Source organism: Panthera leo, chromosome B4, assembly GCF_018350215.1.
Source record: "Panthera leo isolate Ple1 chromosome B4, P.leo_Ple1_pat1.1, whole genome shotgun sequence".
Taxonomy (NCBI): Eukaryota; Metazoa; Chordata; class Mammalia; order Carnivora; family Felidae; genus Panthera; species Panthera leo.
In genome coordinates this window covers 40,013,728-40,031,646 of record NC_056685.1, presented here as the reverse complement: position 1 = coordinate 40,031,646, position 17,919 = coordinate 40,013,728, and the positions used below count along the sequence as shown (strand labels likewise).

General features: G+C 48.0%; 1 protein-coding gene and 1 long non-coding RNA gene across 3 annotated transcripts in view; one reads left to right on the top strand and one right to left on the bottom strand.

Moving 5' to 3' along the window:
• The window catches only part of NTF3 (neurotrophin 3), a 66,891-nt gene that overhangs the window by 23,179 nt on the left and 25,793 nt on the right, over positions 1-17,919 (bottom strand). The window lies entirely within an intron of this gene.
• LOC122224136 lies at positions 2,781-6,027 on the top strand. The gene is made up of 3 exons (XR_006204662.1): positions 2,781-2,844; positions 4,436-4,542; positions 5,975-6,027. It is a non-coding gene; the product is annotated as an uncharacterized LOC122224136 (long non-coding RNA).

The window sequence follows — 17,919 nt, the reverse complement described above, 5'->3', positions numbered from 1 at the left end:
CAGCTGTCTGGGGTGTGGAGAAGGACACTTGCATTAAGCAGGAAGGAACTTGCCCCAAAGTCCAAAGCCCCTCTGGACCTGAGGCTCCTTTTCCTCCCTCTCTACCTGCTAGTAGACCGTGATGCTTGCAGCAGGGCTTCCTGGTCCTGTAGCCCTGGCATAGCCAACGGATCAGATTGGGGATTCCTAGGGATGGGAGGGAATGCACAGGACCGGAGAACCTGCAAATAAAAGCAAGTCCAATAGGACTTGCAAATGTGAGATTACAGCTGGGCCAAAATGCCCCGTTAGCCACTGCTGTGATGGTCTAGTCCAGGCTGGGGCAAGGCCCCAAGAAGACCACTTACCAGGTCAAGGGGCCCGTGCGGCTCTAGGTGACTACTGGGCGTCAGTGGTCCTGAGGGCAGTGCCCACATTTCAAGCATCTCGGCAGCCTCAGCGCCTAGCACCATGCCTCATGCAACATGAACAACACAATTCTGTGTATGGATCATACAGGATTTACTCTCAGGAGAGGCACAAGGATCTGGGAAGAGCCGATCAGGGAAAAGGTAAAGAAAAAGAAGGCCGAAATCCCTCATGGTGGCAAAAGAAGGCTCGGGCTCGTGTCTTTAGCAAGACCACTTAGGGGAGAGAAGGCTGGTTTTGAAATGAGTAAATGTTGGAACCCTACAAGTAAACCTCAGAGAGGGCCCAAAGAAAAGTAAAGCTCGAGGGTTTTTTTCCCCTTAAGAAGTTCACTGAATAATAGCTCTTGGAGTAAACTGATACAGATATCAACAGAGAAATCTGAGGTCAATGATACTCTAGAGCAGAAAGCAAAAGGTTAGCTCTCAGACTAGCTCCTGGCAGTGGTGGTCTCTGACCTTGCCATTTCCCTTAGCAATACCCTCCCAGGAACCTTGGACCCAGGGGGGAACAGGTGCACACAAGAAGAGATCAGGGAAGGTGGTGATGCCAGCCTTGAAAAATTGCCCAATTGCCTGGCATCATGGGAGATCAGTGCTTCCTCACCCCCACTCCCAGGCTGGTTCAAATCATAGCAACAAAAAACTGACCAGAACAAGGGACAGAGTAAGTAACTACTGAGGGGGGTGGCAGTGGTGGATCCCAAATGTCATCATAGTGCCTAAGTTATACACTGTTCTGTGTGTTTTCAAACTGATTGGTACAGTAGTTCAGTGAGATAGGAGGACCAATACTCTTTTCATTTTAAACCTAAGCAAATTGAATTGCAGGAAGGTTAAATGAATCGTCCAACGGCCAACAGCCAGGAAGCAACACAGCTAGGATCAGATCCCCCAACCCCAGACTCGTGTTTTTCCCTAAATACTCACGTACGCTACATGCCTAATCACGCTTTCCCTTCCCACTGCACAGCGCCCAACCTGCTTTTCACCAGTGCAGTCCTAGAATTCTTACCCATTCCATGAAGATTTTTCAAATTATTCCCATGAATAAAAAAAAAAATAATAAAAACTCGAAACTTCTGAGAGCCTTATTATGTATAGATGGCAACCTCACTGTTAGCTGAATAACATACCTCTCGCCAGGTGATGCTTCCTCGATAAGACCTCAGATATCACATTTGTCAAAATGAAACCAGGTTAAAATTGACAGTAGGCAAACAAAGGTCTCAGGGCCTCCAGGTTGGTTTTCTGTCTTGTACATAATACATTCCTGCATCAGACTTATAGGGGTTGTGCCGTGCACTGGGGAGCTCATTCCCTGTCTCCTTGCGCTCCAACCACCCCTCAAGACAAAACCTCCAGGACGCTGAACCCTACTTTCTAACTGCCACTGGGAAGCAGAGACTTCCCTGCCAAGACATCTATCTGTCCCTGAATTCTGTAGAGGTCCAGAAATCTCTCCCCAGTGAACAAATTCAGATCTGTGCAGAGAGCCTACTCACTCTCCAATGCCTTTTCAAGTAGATTTCTTACCATTCTTCACCACCATCCCTGTCCCCGCTCCCGACTCCTTTGTGTGTCACCAAGAAGAGCTCCCTAAGAGAATGGCCACAGCGAGAGATGTGCACAGTAAGGGTCATCCTCGAGCTGACCCTTCTGAAAGGCCTCTAGGAAGGGCCATGGCTTCCCCTCGGCTGTCCGTGTCCCTGCGGTCTACCCAGAAGCTTCTCACCACAAAGTTAGTCCCTTCTCTTTCCGCACGCGCTGGGTGGAAATGGAGCATCAAGATCCTGCTTCGATATTTCAGCATTAATTTAAAATTTCAAGATACTATTGCATTCGAGTTTTCCTAACCCACATAGTGCTTCTGTGTGACAGACGAGGAAACTAAGGCCTGATGAGGAAAGTGACATATTTAAAGTTACTCCCTGGTTGATGACATAAGGGGAAGTAGGAATCCAGGTGCGCTGACCCCCTTGTGAATTGCTGTTTCCAAAGGCAGTCTGTTCTGCATTAATAGCCCATGAAACAGTCTATAAAAGCCAGAGGAATTTTTAGTGCTACAAAAGACCTTCAAGTCAGTAAGTCCACCTTCCTCAACACAAAGTATACTGTGGAAGAATAAACTATTGAAAGCTTCAATTGCAAGACCCAGTAACAGAACAGGAGAGAGGAGACTAGTCACGGAGGAAATGAATTGCAACTTGTGTTGCCAAATAGAAGGGTGGGGAAGGGAAGCAGCTCAAAGCAGGTGTTGACAACATGCCCAGCTTTTGTGAAAATCAGCACTTGGAAGACACACATTTTGTATTTCAAAATAACAGCCCTTATCAGATGTCACCTGGGCTGCACACTGCTTTTCCAGTCAGTGTGTGTTTTACTGAAAAGCCACCCCGGGGCGGGGTGGCATGTCCTGAGGATGCATTTGGATTCTGTAAGTGTCTTCGGGTCTTTGGGTCTCTGCTGGCTCTGCTGGCTGGTACGGATGGGCAAAGGCAGGGGAACCCATTATGTCACCCCCAAGTCCCCTTTCTCTAGTCCCCACTGCACCAGGACCCAGGAGAAGGCAGGGGCATGCCTGTCCGGGATAGGAGGAGGAGGGCACAGCCCCTGCCCTGTAGCTGAGGGAGGATGGGTAGTGGAGGAGATTTACCGACGGGAACTGCACACACCGACCGTCCACTCTGGTTACAGAGGGTCTCTAGGCACAATGCCACCAGAACACGGATGTCCCCGCTTCCACTTGGGCATCCAGACCATGACACAGGATTTAAGAATAGACTTCAGGGCAAGGGGGTGTTTCCTGCTGCAAAACCTAGATGTGCTGGACATTCCCTCCTGAAGCCTGTGGTAGTTAATCCAGCTTCCTGCTCTGGGTGGAAGATAAGAAAGGGCTCTTGTCTCCGTATCAGAGAAGGGGAAGAATCCCAACTGTAGATTTCCTCCCCACACAAACCTGTCCACCAGAAGCCCCTCTTAAAATGAACTCATGAACAACTAATAGTGCAAAAGGGAAATGGGGTTCCTCTCATTCTTTTTTTTTTTTTTTTTAATGCAGGGAATCTCACTAAATCAAAGACATGCGTAATTAAAAAAGAACAATGGAGGCCATGAGTCAAAATTTATCTCACAAAAATTAAATGTTAAAAAATGCATGGTTCAAAATTATTTTTCTATTATGTTGGAACGTTTTGCTTTGGACAGAGACACACTTTCACCAAGATTTGTGACCTTCTGGTAAGGCTTGGCCACTGTTCCCACATTTTGCCTTACTGGTCAGGGTCAGTTCTGGATTAGTGATAAAATCCCATCCAATTCTATGTTCATCCACAGCCTATAGGTAAGCAAAGATGAGGAAGCTTCCCCATTGTGCTGCACACTGCAAGATGGTGAAGCCTGGGCAATGTCCAGTGCCCTCTGTTGTGGTGCCTCCCAGTATAGTTCTCTGCCTGTCTCTAGAACTCTACTTACCCTAGCTCCCCCATCCCCCCCAGCTATGCTCCAAAGAGCAGGTGTAAGCTTTGTTCAGCCCCACCCCCCCCAGAAGTCTCCTCTCTTCCCCTGCTGTTTGGGAAAGTGGCTCTGTAGTCACCATCCTCGGACTCTTCCAGCTGTGGCTCTGAATATTGTAAAGTTAATTTTCAGATTCACAAAACACTTTCCTCTCTTCAGTGCCTGGCTCTGGAAATTAGAGCCATGACTTGCCAGAATCGATTCTGCAATTTAATTGACTTCCCTGTTCTAGATGGTGTCCACCCTCCCCAATGAGGTGATGAGTGTTAATGACCCCACACGTTGCCGGGGTGGGGGTGGGGTCTTCACTATCACTGGGAACATTGTCCTGCTTTGCTATATCTGCATAACCAGGCAGCATAATTACTGGGCTAGTAGAATTCAGTATGTGATGCATGTACCAAGATTTTACCACTAAGCTTCCATTTCTGACTTCATATCCATGCTGTAACAGACACTTCTAGGGCCTCCTTGTGCCAGAGCTTCCCCAGCGCCTCATACCTTTCTTCCAGACAAAAGAAGGGACCTGTAACAGGTGGTGAATGAAAGCTGTGAAAACACTCCTAGTAGTGGGGATGCATGGAGATGCAAACCACCCACCTCACTCTTCACTACCCTGGTACGTGGATGAGATTTGGGGCTGGGGATGAAAGAAGTCAGCCTTCAGCTGATTGCTCATTTTTGGCCCAGATTTAGATACCTCTTCTTAAAAAAAAGTTAATGTTTATTTATTTTTGAGTGAGAGACAGACAGAGCATGAGCAGCAGAGGGGCAGAAACACAGAGGGAGGGAGACACAGAATCTGAAGCAGGCTCATGTCAGAACAGAGCCCAATGCGGGGCTCAAAGTCACCAACCTTGAGATCATGACCTGAGCCAAAGTCGGACGCTCAACCCTTGAGCCACCCAGGCGCCTGGATAGCTCTTCTTAAAAAGTAAAAAGAGCCCATGGGATTCTCAAAAGGAACCCAGTTTAGGTGATATGCATTAAGACACTGATTTAGAGAAAGATGAAAAGAAATTAAAGGCATGATGGAAAATGTATCGCTCCTTCAATCTATAATACACATACATTACATGTAATATATACACATATATATGCATTTAAGTGTGTATATATAAAACAGCCCGAGAGGTGGAGGACACAGCGTGAATTACACGGACAAATCAAGGCAGAGTTGATATCACGGAACAGACTGTGATTATGTTGATTGAAACCAGGTTTAAAGGGCCAGGGGAATTTGTTTGGGAACAGAGAACAGGACCAAAATATTCCCTGGGAGAGGAAATCTCATCAGAGGAGAACCACGGGGGGTGGGGGCAGTGGGGGAGGCGGGGGTTGAAGCGGGTACAGTGGAGAGATGGCCGTGTCTGGGGAAGTGGGAGGAAAAAAGATTCCTCTGTCCACTTGCAAGGGGTGTGCGAGGTCTACAGCATGAAAAATCCAGGGGAGAGGATGGTGGGACAAAGGGGAATCTGGGCAGGGAGGGCGGAGAACAGGAAAGGCAGCCAATAAGCACCGGCCCCTCTATCCCTCTGCGGCTGCGGCTGTGTGCTGGGAAATAAATCCACTGCGATGTGGTAACTTAACAGTGAAACATACCTCATTTCTAATTGTCGGAATTCAGGGATGGACGTTCATCATGGTTAGGTTTGAAAGAAGCAAGATTAATGGACAGGTCTAGCAGGACGAATCAAAAGAATCTTTTTAGGTGCAACCATTTGAGGAGGGGGAGAGGCGGGAAGTAGAAGAATCTGGCATTTGGCCAATCCCTTAGAGAAGAAAATGGCAAATTCAGAATTCTTACCTTCTAGGCTGGTCAAAGCCACTCACAGCTGCAGGTGGCCGCAGCCTGACTAGATGACAACCTCTCAGATACATGACAACAGGAGGTCATGCCCCCCCTGGGTGGGGGGAGGGGGGGTGTCTTCCTAAACACATGCTTTGAAATGATGGCGGCATTTAAAAAACAGTCATCACAGAAGACGAGGATTTTAGCACTTAGAGGAGCAGAGAGGTCATCATCTAACTCCTCAGCCTTTATTTTACAGCTGAAGAAACCAAGGCCCAAGGAACCAAGGTGAGCTGGCCCAAAGTCACAGCCACTTAACAGTCCAGCTGGCACTGGGTTCTGTGTAACCAATTAAATGTAAGTTTGTACCAATTCTTTTTTAGTTTTTTTCCCTTTCTTTTTTAAAAAATTTTTTAATGTTTATTAATTTTTGAGAGACACAGAGAGACTGCAAGCAGGGGTGGGACAGAGAGAGAGGGAGACACAGAATCCAAAGCAGGCTCCAGGCTCTGAGCTGTCAGCACAGAGCCTGATGTGGGGCTTGAACTCACAAACTGTGAGATCATGACCTGAGCGGAAGTCAGATGCTTAACCAACTGAGCCACCCAGGAGCACCCCCCCACTTTTTTCCCTTTCAAGTTGTGTCCTGCTTTTATGACAAAATTATAACCTTCATCAGATCAATTAAATCATAGAGAGGACACTCAAGGGAATCTGGCTTAATAATAGGTTAAGTTAAATACAGAACAGAAATAAGCACCACACTAAATCCTTCTCCTTCCCAGGCACTGGGATGTGTACATTTGGGAGGACAAAATTCTGCTCTTTGAATGCAGTCACTGATAACAGGAAGGACAGAGGAGAAGTTCTGGTGAAGATCACATAACCCAAATCCCAGAACCAGCTCTTCCTAATTTCCTTCCAATGCTCCCAGACAGCCCGGTAAGTCCTTACTCTTCAAGGTCATGGAAGAAAATTGTAGAGGTGGTATGTTCCTGCTGCTCCCGTTCTCTGCCTCACTTCCCTAAACAAAACTAACAAGTACAGAGAGTTCAGGTTCCCCAAGTCAGTCCCAGGGCAGACGGCTGCCAGTCCTCCTGGGAAATCCCAACCTACAGCATTTCTCGCCTTGTTCTTTCTAAAGTGGAGGAATTTTTATTTTCAAGTTCGAACAGGAGACTCTACCCAGGGGGAAAGAAAAGGCAAATAACATTTCAGTGAGTAGGCAGTACTTTCTGGATATATTTCTCTACCACATTTGAGCAGATTCAGAGTTTTCATTTCCCCTCTTATCCTTTTCCCTGGACTCCCCTGCAGCATGTATGTGTGCACACGCATGTCACTTCTGGAATGATTTGATGCTTAGGAAAGTCTGGATCAAAAGGAGAATTTGTCAGAAGAATTATGAGGGAACAAGAAGTTGTCATAAAAGACACCCTTGGGGCTGGCAGAATATTCTTCTGGCCTTATTCTTGCAGGCTGGTTTTAGAACTCAGCCGCACAAGAAGGGACAGCCCCATTCTGCTGTCCCAGACTGGGAGCTGCCCTCACCATGGTGCATCCCACCACTGGCCACAGGGAACAGGGCTGGCCCTTCAGGAGGGACACCGAGAGGTGCCGGAGCTGGCTTCCCAGACATGAAAAGCTCCAGTACCGACCTGTGCCCGTGGCAGGATAGAGGCACCTGCAGACTGGAGCATGGGCCTAACCATTCCCTCAGGCCCTGCTTCTGGCTTCCTTGGCCTGGTGGAACTTACAACTCCCAGCGATCTTCAGAGAGGCTGAGCAACAAATGGTATGAGGATGGCTGAGTCAGAGGACCTGCCTTTCAGTCTGGGCTCTCCCACACATCGAAATTGGGTGGTCCTGACTGACTCCTGTCACCTCTCTGAGCCTCAACAAGTTTTTCTGTGGCAATGCTTCATAAGTGGCCACAGGTGCTGGTATGAGATGAATACCAACCTTTCCCGGAGATGCTACTGCTGTGGTGCCCTTGTTGGAGCAGCTTAGTAGGTTCCCTGGACTGGGGCTCCGGAGATGCAGTGCCACCACATGAACCACACAGTAGGTGGCTCTGATACAAGTGGGCTGGCTGGAAAGTCAGATAGACCCACACGGGAAGGCCTGCCCTGGCATCTCTTAGCCATCTGTGCCTGTATCACACAACGTCTGTAAGCCTCAGTTGTCCCAGCTGTAAAACCAGGCTAGCGCTGCCTACCTTGCAGAGCAGTGAAGAGGAATAAATGAGGCATTTCATGGCACACTGCATTCAATAGATACTAGTTCCATTCACTTAGGAAAAGTACCAACTTTGACCTTAATCCTCCCACTGGTAAGCTTCTGGGTAATAAACTCTGCCTTCTTTCTGCCTCAGGTGAATTCTGTGCAGAGGAAACACCATAGCACATGTCATGGTGCCACCACCTTAGGAAGCAGATCTAAAGAGCTGTCATTCTCAGCAGCAAGGGGTCATTCTAGATCAAAGCTGTGGCAGCTGCTCTGCTCTGGGCGACAGGCTGCAGCCAGTCCTCTGCCACCTTGAGTCTGGCTCTCCATGCAGCTGCCCCCAATGACCCCAGTCCACACTGGCCTCTCCCAGTTCCAGAATGCACCTCTGAAGGGGGAAGGAGATGCTTCTCACTTAGCATGGAGTGCGGAGCAGCACCGAACTGAGGGCAGGAGTTATGCTCTGAGTGACAGACCTCACACTTGCTACTTCTGTGGGTTGTGTGCACTGATTCACCTTTCTGAGCCACATCTGGAAAAAAGAGATGATGGCACCTGACCTGTCTACTATAGGGGCCTCTTTCCAGTGTCAGTACATATAACATGACTCTCAAATGAAAGCTCAAGAGAACGGTTGGTGCAGATGCCAATGACAACATTTCCCAGGTGAGTGGCTTGCCTTCTGGAGGTTGTAAGCTATGCAGGCCCTCGGAGGTGGAAGTCTTCCCATGTTCTAGCTTACACCCTCCATCTGCAGCCCCCACCTCAGAACACAGATGCCTATGTCAAGCACACAAGAGAAAGAAACGGATATTGAATTCAAATAAATGCACAGGGTACAACATGGTCATTCTGAGTAGTGATAATTGAGAATCGTCCTTAGATTGGAGCTCTCTAAACTTGGCCCAGCGTCACAATCATCTGGGAGAGGTTGACGTTACAGATTCTCAGGCCCCAGTCTGGGCTTACTTTATCAACATACCAAGGAATGGGGCCCAGGAACCCACATTTCAAATAAATCCTCTGCAGTGGCTCTAATAAGCATCAGGTCTGGGGACCACTACTCCTTCCATGCCTGCCTGTCTGCCTCAATATTGGCGGGAATCTCTACCCTACACGACCCCAGCACCACACCCCACACAGGAACTGGTCAAAGAGCACTTACTGGACGGCGATGAAATTCCAAGTAGTGGCTCTGCAAATACAGAGCCCACTGGAACCTCCCAGATGAGAAGACGGGCGAACTGTCTACCAGTGCCAGGGCAGGAAACAAAGCGTGGCTTAGGCCAAGCCTAGATCTCGGCCCCTGCCTTCTACTTTCATGTGGAGACAGATACCACGTGGCAAATAAATAAACAAATTCCTATCACCTCTCATCATCATCACAAAATTAAAAGGGGCCAGACCTAGAATAACCCAATTCAGCTTCCTGATTCTACACGTATGGCAACTGACGTCCAGAGAGTGAAGCAGCAGCTTGGCCAAGTTCTCACAGCAAGTGGGCGCCCCAGTGGTACAGTGTAATGGGAAGAGAACTGAGCCAGCCGTCCAGTTATCCAACCTTTCCGCAGACCCGCCAAGATCCCACACTGGATCTGTTCGAGTACCTGTACGTATCAGACTTCTGCCTCTAAAATCCAACCTCCGCAAAAGAGAGCATGTTGTCTCCTAGGCCATGTCCCTTGTCTAAATCCATCCTCATAGCAACCTGTACCCATCAGGGCTTTTTATTTGTGCAGCCTCACTCTGGGGGCTCCTTCTGCCTTTCAGTCCTACTACCTCACCCCAACCATCCCTGCCCACCCATCCAGTGCCCTAAGGCAAGACTGATCCCAAAGACTACAATCGCTGACCTCCTCCACAAAGCCTTTTGGCATCTGCCTCCCAAGGCTTTTCGATGATGTCTTTAGACTTTCTATTTTGCCCTGACCTTTGTATATTTCTTTATCCCCCACCCCCCATGACAGTTTTTAAGCTGTGTAAGGGCAGGGACAACATTTTTATGGCATTCAATAACCCCTACATTGTCTAGTACACACTTAGGTGATCAATATGTATTTTTTTCACTTGAACTGAATCTTGACCTGATGAAACGATCTAGGTCCTGTCTCTTTCATTCCAGAAGAAAGGGCAGAAAACCCTTGACTGACCTTTGGTATGGAGCACCCATATTTGAATGGAAAGATATGGGCATCTGGGTGGCACAGTCAGTTAAGCATCGGGCTCTTGACTTCAGCTCAGGTCATGATCTCACAGTTCGTGAGTTCAAGCCCCACATCAGGCTCTGTGCTGACAGCACGGAGCCTGCTTGGGATTCTCTCTCTCCCTTTCTCTCTGCCCCTCCACTGCTCGTGTGCTCTGTTTCTCTCTCTCAAAATAAACAAACTTAAAAACATTTTGAGTGGAGGGGCGCCTGGGTGACTCAGTCAGTTAAGCATCCGACTTCAGCTCAGGTCATGATCTCGCAGTTTATGAGTTTGAACCCCGCATCGGGCTCTGTGCTGACAGCTCAGAGCCTGGAGCCTGCTTTAGAATCTGTGACTCCCTCTCTCTCTGCCCCTTCCCTGCTCACATTCTGTCTCTGTCTCTCAAAAATAAATAAATGTTAAAAAAAAAATTTTGAATGGAAAGATGAGTCAAAATCCAAAGAGAATTTGAAGCCACGTGGAAAAGGTTTACTCAGCTTGCCTTTTTCAGTGCAGTAGGATAAGAAGTAAAATGCATGCATTACATATGACATATATATGTATGTAAACTTGAGAGGGCATTTTAAAGACGTCAATATCTCAGGATGCATAAATTTATGATAGCAAGGGCCCAATTTGCTCAAAGAATGGTCCCTGAGGTTGCTGCTCTGCAAATACTTCCTTCCCAGTCTGGAGGCAAATCTGGATTTCAGTCTGATATCATCTTACTCCTGGGGATGCCCTGCATACCACTCTGCAGTCATCTGACCTTGGAATGAGGTTAGCACAGCGACACCTCCTCCAACAAACCCTCTCCTGCCACCTTCATCCATGTCAACCAGTTGTATAAAGATCTCTACTGAGATCTCTGCTGGTGCTTTCTTCAGTCACGGGAAGATGCCTGGAGAGCCCAGTACTAACACAGGTCTGGTGACGGCACGTGGCCACACACTCGGCGTGTCAGGTCCTGACACATGGGTGTTAAGTGTGCCCTCCCAGGGCAACAAGGGAGCATTATATTGGCTCCTGAAAGAGAGATTTCCTGAGCCCTGTGCGTATGAAGTTAGAGTGCGGCAGATTTAGAGGGCCCAGCTGTCCTCCATGTGCCCTCCCTGAGGACACAAAAGCAGCAGCAAGGGGGAAAGAAGTACTGTTCTCTGTTCCACACATTGGGAGGTGCACGTGGTGCCTGTGCCACTTCAAATCATGTTTGCTTATCATGTGCTGAGTGCTTACACTGTGCCAGGCGCTGTTCTAGGCCCCGCCACATACGCCATCTTATACTTTATACGTTCTCCTACTTAATCCTGACTTCAGACCTCAGTGGTGAGCATGTTTTGCTTATTATAGAAGTTAGACAAACATTATGAGCAATTAATTATTGGTAAGTTATTGGTCAGGGACTAGAATTCAGATATGTTGATTCTGAGCCTAATGTTCTATTAAATGAGAGGTTTCAGTGGGTTTCAATCTAAGTTCCAAATCCAGTTGATGGATACATATGGCTACCTAAAGGCCTGTGTAGAGGACTGAAAGACTTGGTGAAACTCAGTGGGAACAAGTGCTATGATTGATCAGCAATGTCTGCTATGGGCAAGAGAATGATAGTAAGGAGTGCTGTGATTGATTAGTGAGGTCTGATATGAGCAAAAGTAGAGAGTGTCAGCGTGTGTGATGAATTTGTCACCCTTGCACTGAAGCATACTTCAGTGAATGACCTAGTTACCCTGATACAAAGTTTTAACACAAATCTAATTCCCCACCACAACTTTTGAACAATTAACCATACACATACCCCTCAAACATTTTCAACATTCTTTTGATTTTCTTTTCCCAAGTCTTCCAAGTTCTCCATATTTTTAAGTTGCTAGCCCAGAAAACAAGTCTCAGATCAGCATGGCTTATGGACACAGATTTCCCTTCTAAGGGCTTCTTCCTGTAGGCTGCCCCTGTTTGACCTTCCTCATTATCTAGAAAGGCCCTTTGGGGATGGAAAACATTCTCAAAACACTAAGGGTGGCATGTTTTACATGACCCTTGACAATTGTTCCCTGGAATGACCATTACTGACTGAGGGCTACAGCTGATGGAACGTGAGGAATGGAGTCCAGGAGAGTCGGGTGTGTGAGGACATGGAAGGAGGATGGCAAGAAGGCAGGACTACACACGGGGGCCAAAAGGCAGAGCACAGGCAGCTGACCAGGCACTTTCCAAGGGCAGGCAAAATAGCACTGCCTGTTTTGAGCAGGGAGCTAAGGAGTACAAACAGCAAGGCTAATGATCAATAGCCATCCAGTCTAAAAGTGATTCACTGCCTTGTGCAGCCAACCATTGAAAAAATAAAAATAAAAAGGGAGAAGGGAGGGGGAAAATGTCTCTTCTTCATTTTAGCTCCACTGTCTTAATCACTGAAGTCATTTGGACGTTGTGCTTCAGGCAGAACTGACCGCAGCTGAGAGCCTGGAGAAACCGGATCCTACCCTGGGCCCCCTTTAAAGCGATTAAACTCGTATCAGACCAGGCTGGACCCCCTGATAGCAAAGACGTCATGCTTGGAGCAGCAACCCTGGGAAATGCTCATTGGGCAAATCAAGACCTTAAAAAATAATTACAGTTCACACATCCTGAAGCAATAATGACTTCAAAACTCCCTTCACATGTGATTTATATATAAGCACATTTCCCCTTGAACCTTCTCCCCCATTCCCATTCTGCTCACTCCACCCAAATCCAAGTGGTTAGAAAGTCAATATTCTTAGGTCCTGCTAAAAAGTCCAGATGGAGAAACCCTGGTCTGTATCAGGAGGGAAAGAACTGCTAACACCACCTGCCATTAAAATTCTTATACACCCAATTGTGCATGAATGTGAGTATGTGCATGTATTCCAAGAAGTTCAAAGGAAAAAAGAGAAAAATTAATTAAGCCTACACCTCTCTGCCAAGGAATCAAATGCTCTCTGGGGCCTGGTTTTGAGACAAAGAAATGTACTCCTGCAGAGCTGCTGGTTCTGATCCAGTTTATTGTAGAAAGAAGAGAGAATGAGGTTCAATCTGGGGTGGGGGCACTGGAGTTGACCTTGCCCTCTTTTGTTGTCCCTAAGAAGGTGTCCCGGGTTGTGAGAGGGAATGACCACTAAATGTTCAACTATTATATGCCAAGTCTGCCATGGGTAGAGGTAGAAAGGAACATATAAAGATGGAGAAATCCCTTGGGTGGTTGGCCTTGTGGTGACCAATCCTGCTTCCATGAGATCCCAAGGGGGGACTGATAAGTGGGATCAGGAAAGGGGAAATGCAAGAGGATAAGCTGGCCCCTTAGGACAAACTGCAAGTTGGAATGAGCATCTGGGATGACTAATGTCAGTTGTAAAGACGTGAACTAAGTGCTCAGACTGAGCTCCCATGCGTGTGAAGAAGACAGAACGAGAAGCCAGACACCCTGAAGAGAATGCAGATGAAGAAAGGTGTCCCCTCAAAGGCCCTACTGATGGGATCTGCTCTAGGATTGCGGCCCCTTCTGGAAAACAACCCAAAGCACCTTGATAACCTGGGTCTGGGACATCAGCTGAGCTCTGGTCTTTTCTTTCTCATATTGCAACTGCAGGTGTAAAGAAATGGAAATGAGATTTCACAGCTAGGCAAAGATCCAATCCGTATGTTCCTCCCTGAAGATAACTGAAACAGAAAACAGTCCCAATGAGGATGGAATCACTTATAAGACTTCTGGGAAATAGCCTCTTGCTGAGGTGTGAAGGGCAGGAGCCAGTGCCGGGGGTCACTCTGTGGGGGGGAAAACAGCAACATCTTTGAGAACTAAGGGCAGACAAGTCCTTAATTGAGCAGCCTGGGGGCAGGCACTGAGCCTTGAGCTTCTCAAAGCCTCCTCCTCCCCCACCAGCAAGGACTGGCTGCTTCCTGGGAGCTTCCAAGAAACTTGATGGGTGTGGTCAGTCTCCATCCTCTGACTTCATCCCATCTGAGAATCCGGAAAAGGAAGAGATGATGAACTCTAAGCACAGAAAGGAGAAAAACAGTTTGGGGGGCGCCAAATCAGGTGTTTGCTTTGGGAGCAAGTAGAGTGCTCAGTAATGAGAAATGGGGACAGGAAGGAAATCAGCAAAGACTGAGCTACAAACTTGACTGTTAGAGTCAAACCTGGTTCCCCAGATTGAAGGTTGATGGGATTTCCCATGGCATGCCAAGAGACCACAATGAAAAGTGAGTTACCATTTTGTAAAACAGAAGAAGGGTTTGGGCATGTCCATGTGTGAGCATGATGTGTGTGTATGTGTGCGTGTGTGTGTGTGTGTGTGTGTGCATGTGTGCGCATGCATGCTCCCTTTTCCTACATCATTGGTCACAGAGAAAGATGGACCAGTTTGTCTACCTGCCAAAATCATTTCAGAGCTTGCTTCAAAGAAGGAATAAGCTCCTTGTGAGAAGGGATTAAATCTCATTCAACTTTTTACCTGGCTGTGTGGCACAGAGTAAATGTTTGCCAGAGTGAATGAGGGTTAGTCACAATTCTGGGAATTCCTAAATCCTAGGCCCGACCTCAGATCCCATTCCAGGTTTCTGCAGGATAAATACCTTCCATTCACTCATCTATTCATTTGACAACTACATAAGTCAGGTACTGCATTAGGTGTGTTTGGAAATGATGCTATGAACAAATGGGGATAGTTCCTGCCCCCAGGAAGTCTTGAGTCTAGTAAAAAGGTGTTGAACAAGTGGTTAGAATACGAAATGCTGTTGTTAGGAAAAATATGAGAGGATGTAGCAGGGGACCCTAGCATAAGACAAGGGACTGGGGACAGACTCCCAAAGGAAGTGATGCTCAGGCTGACACCTGAAGAGTGATAAGAATCAGGCAAGAGGCACTGAGGGTAGGGAGAGATTGTTCTAGGTAATGGGAGCAATTACCTAAATACTGAGGCTCAGAGGCAAAAAGGCACACTTGTCTTCCGAGGAACAACAAAATCCAGTATGGCTGAGGAAGAGGCAGAGGGATAGAGGAGAAGAGAGAAAAGGAGGAGAAAGAGAGGGGAAGAGAGGGAGAGGGAGAAAGGACGTATAAAGAGAAGGGAGGTTATGAACAGTCTTGAGAGTTGTGATAAGGACTCAGAAGCAATGGAGAACCAGTATAAAATTTCAAGTGGAAAAATGGCCCAATTAGCTTTGCAAAGTGTGAATAGCGAGAGTTATGAAAGTGGCTTTGACTAGGGCAGTGGCAGTGGAAATTAGGAGATTGGGACAAACTTGATAATTCAGAGCTTAGAATTAGGATGACGTGGAGGGTGCCTGGTCATGGGGAATGAGAGTAGGGCAAGCTGGGAATGACCCCCAGACTTCTGACTTGACCAAATGCTGTAAGAGGTAGATCCATTTACTAAGCTGGAAAACAATGGAGAACATTCACTGGAGGTAGAGCAGGGTTGTAGCACATGGGAGCCCATGTTGAATTTAAGACGCACTGAGTGTTAAGTACCCTTAAGCCATTTGGGTGGCGTATCTGCTGGACAGCTGGATACATGGGTCTGGAGCCTCAGAGAAAGTTCCCGTGTGTTTGGGAGTCAGTGTTGAGCAGACAGGAGAAGCCACTCGAATGCCTGACATTGGCTGCGGAGAGTGTGGGGGGAGAGGAAAGCCCAGGTCAGGCAGAAGAGAAAAAGTCAGCTAAGGAAAGTATCACGGGAGAACAGGATTTCAAGAAAGAAGACAGCATGGAAAAGGGCCACGCAAGACGAGGCTGGCTCTCTTCACTGGGTTTAGTGACACAACGGCCACGGGCCAGAGAAGGCTCTGTGGCATGTCAGTGGTGACAGCCAGACTGCAGTGAGGTTGAGCACTGAACAGAAACCGCAGAAATGGAGACCCTACTGAAGAGCTGAGGTTGTCAAGAGGAGGAGAGAATCAAGGCAGGAACTGGACTGGAGAAATCCCGCAGTGGGGAGAAAGACACTGGTGGCCTGAGGGACCCTGAGGGCCTAGCCTCTAGTTCAGAGACCCCAGGAACTTCCTGGCAATGGCACTCAATGACTAGATTAGATTGATTTCTAACTTCTGATCGTGCAGACCTCAAATCCTAATATGCCATCAATTTATACAGTTCCTGGAATTCAAAACACTTCATAAATATTTTCTCTTTGTTCTCACTCTGTACATGTAGCGAAAGTAGCGAGATGATTATTTTCTTCTTTTCGCAGGTGAGCAAACCCGGGCAGACACTGCCTTGGCCCCGGGACTGTGTGTGTGGGTGGCAATGGGAAGGCCGCTCAGCAGACCCCTTCTTCCTCCCGCAACCATTTCTCCTGGACCAGTGGCTCCAGGATGCTTGGCACACTCGTGCTACTAACACAGCAGTTATTCAAGGACTCTGATAAACTTGGACCCGAATCACTTGACCTAAGGAAGCTTGCTCTGCTTCCCTGTCTATTTCAGGAAGCCTGGTGAAACTCTTGGCAAATATCAGAGCGCAGAAATGGAATCTGGTCCTCGTCATCCCATCTGGGCTGAGCTGTGGAGGGAATCTTACACAAACCTCTCCTCCAACAGTCAGACACTTAGCTGACTAATGCCAGAGCTCTGACCCCAAAGTCACGGCTCCAAGGGGGAGGGGTAGAGGTGGATTCCCCAGGCTCACAGCCGGGGCGGGGAGGAGGGGCACAAACGAAACAACCTAGACCACCTCTGCACAGAGAGCTTTCTGAAAAGCGAGCGGCAGCCCTGCCTGCGGCAGTTGGGTCCAGTCAGCCCCAGCAGCAGGGGGATGGATTAAATAACGCTGGCAAGGTTCCACCTAGGGCTGAAGGTTCCAAAGCTCCCAGTGTTCAGTACGTTTCTACAGTGAGAAAAGGAAGCTGAAGTGTGTTGCAAAATCACAAAAGTTGGAGATCATTCATTCGTTTTGCACTCATTTAATCAATGTTGATCAACGTAATTCTCTGAAAGGGCTGATACAGCCCCTCCTAAAGGGCATTTGGGACTGTGTGGAGGTGGTCCTGGTTGTCATGGTGACTGGAAGAGGGAAGACGCTAGTGGCACTTAATCACCAGGCACTGTCCTGTGCAAACTGCCCACGGCATCCCTGCTAAGAAAGCTCAATGCCCATTGCAGACCTACAGCCCACCCATTGACTGTGGACTTCCCAGGACACTGGAAGGAAGAAGCCATCAACAAGAAAACAGCTGGCCTGTCCTGCAGTGGGACCACACCCCTCCTTTTTCTCTACTCCCAGTACTGACATGTATCCTGTCTGGGGTGGGAAATTATGATCCGTGTGTGCCAGAGTTGGCTCTGTTTTCCTAGACTCTGCAGACCGTCTAATTCTTCCCACTGACCTTCATTCCTGACCCTTCTCCCTGCTCATCCCTGCCAACCACGAAAGGGGCTTCAACAGAAGGATGCACAGGGCCAGCTTCCTGCATCAGCATCTGGGGGCCAGCAGCTTATTCTGCTGGGTGCCCCTAAGCGAGACACTCACTTCTCGGAGCCATCCCTAACTTCCCCTTCCCCATCTTCCATAGAAACATACACAGGATGCAGCAGGCTAAATCGGACGGCATGGGCAGGGCTAGGGTCTTGTGAATACAGGGCAGTGTGTGTGTATGTGTGTGTGCGTGCACGTAAAGGAGAGCTAAACAGGTGATCATGGCCCTAAGATTCACTTAACCTGTGAGGGCAGGACATCTGCAGTGGGACCTGGAGCCAGGCCCGGCACTGCTGCCCCATCCCAGCTTTCAGGCACCTTCTTCCACTCAGCTCCCAGTGAAAGCATGGGATAGAGCCCCGG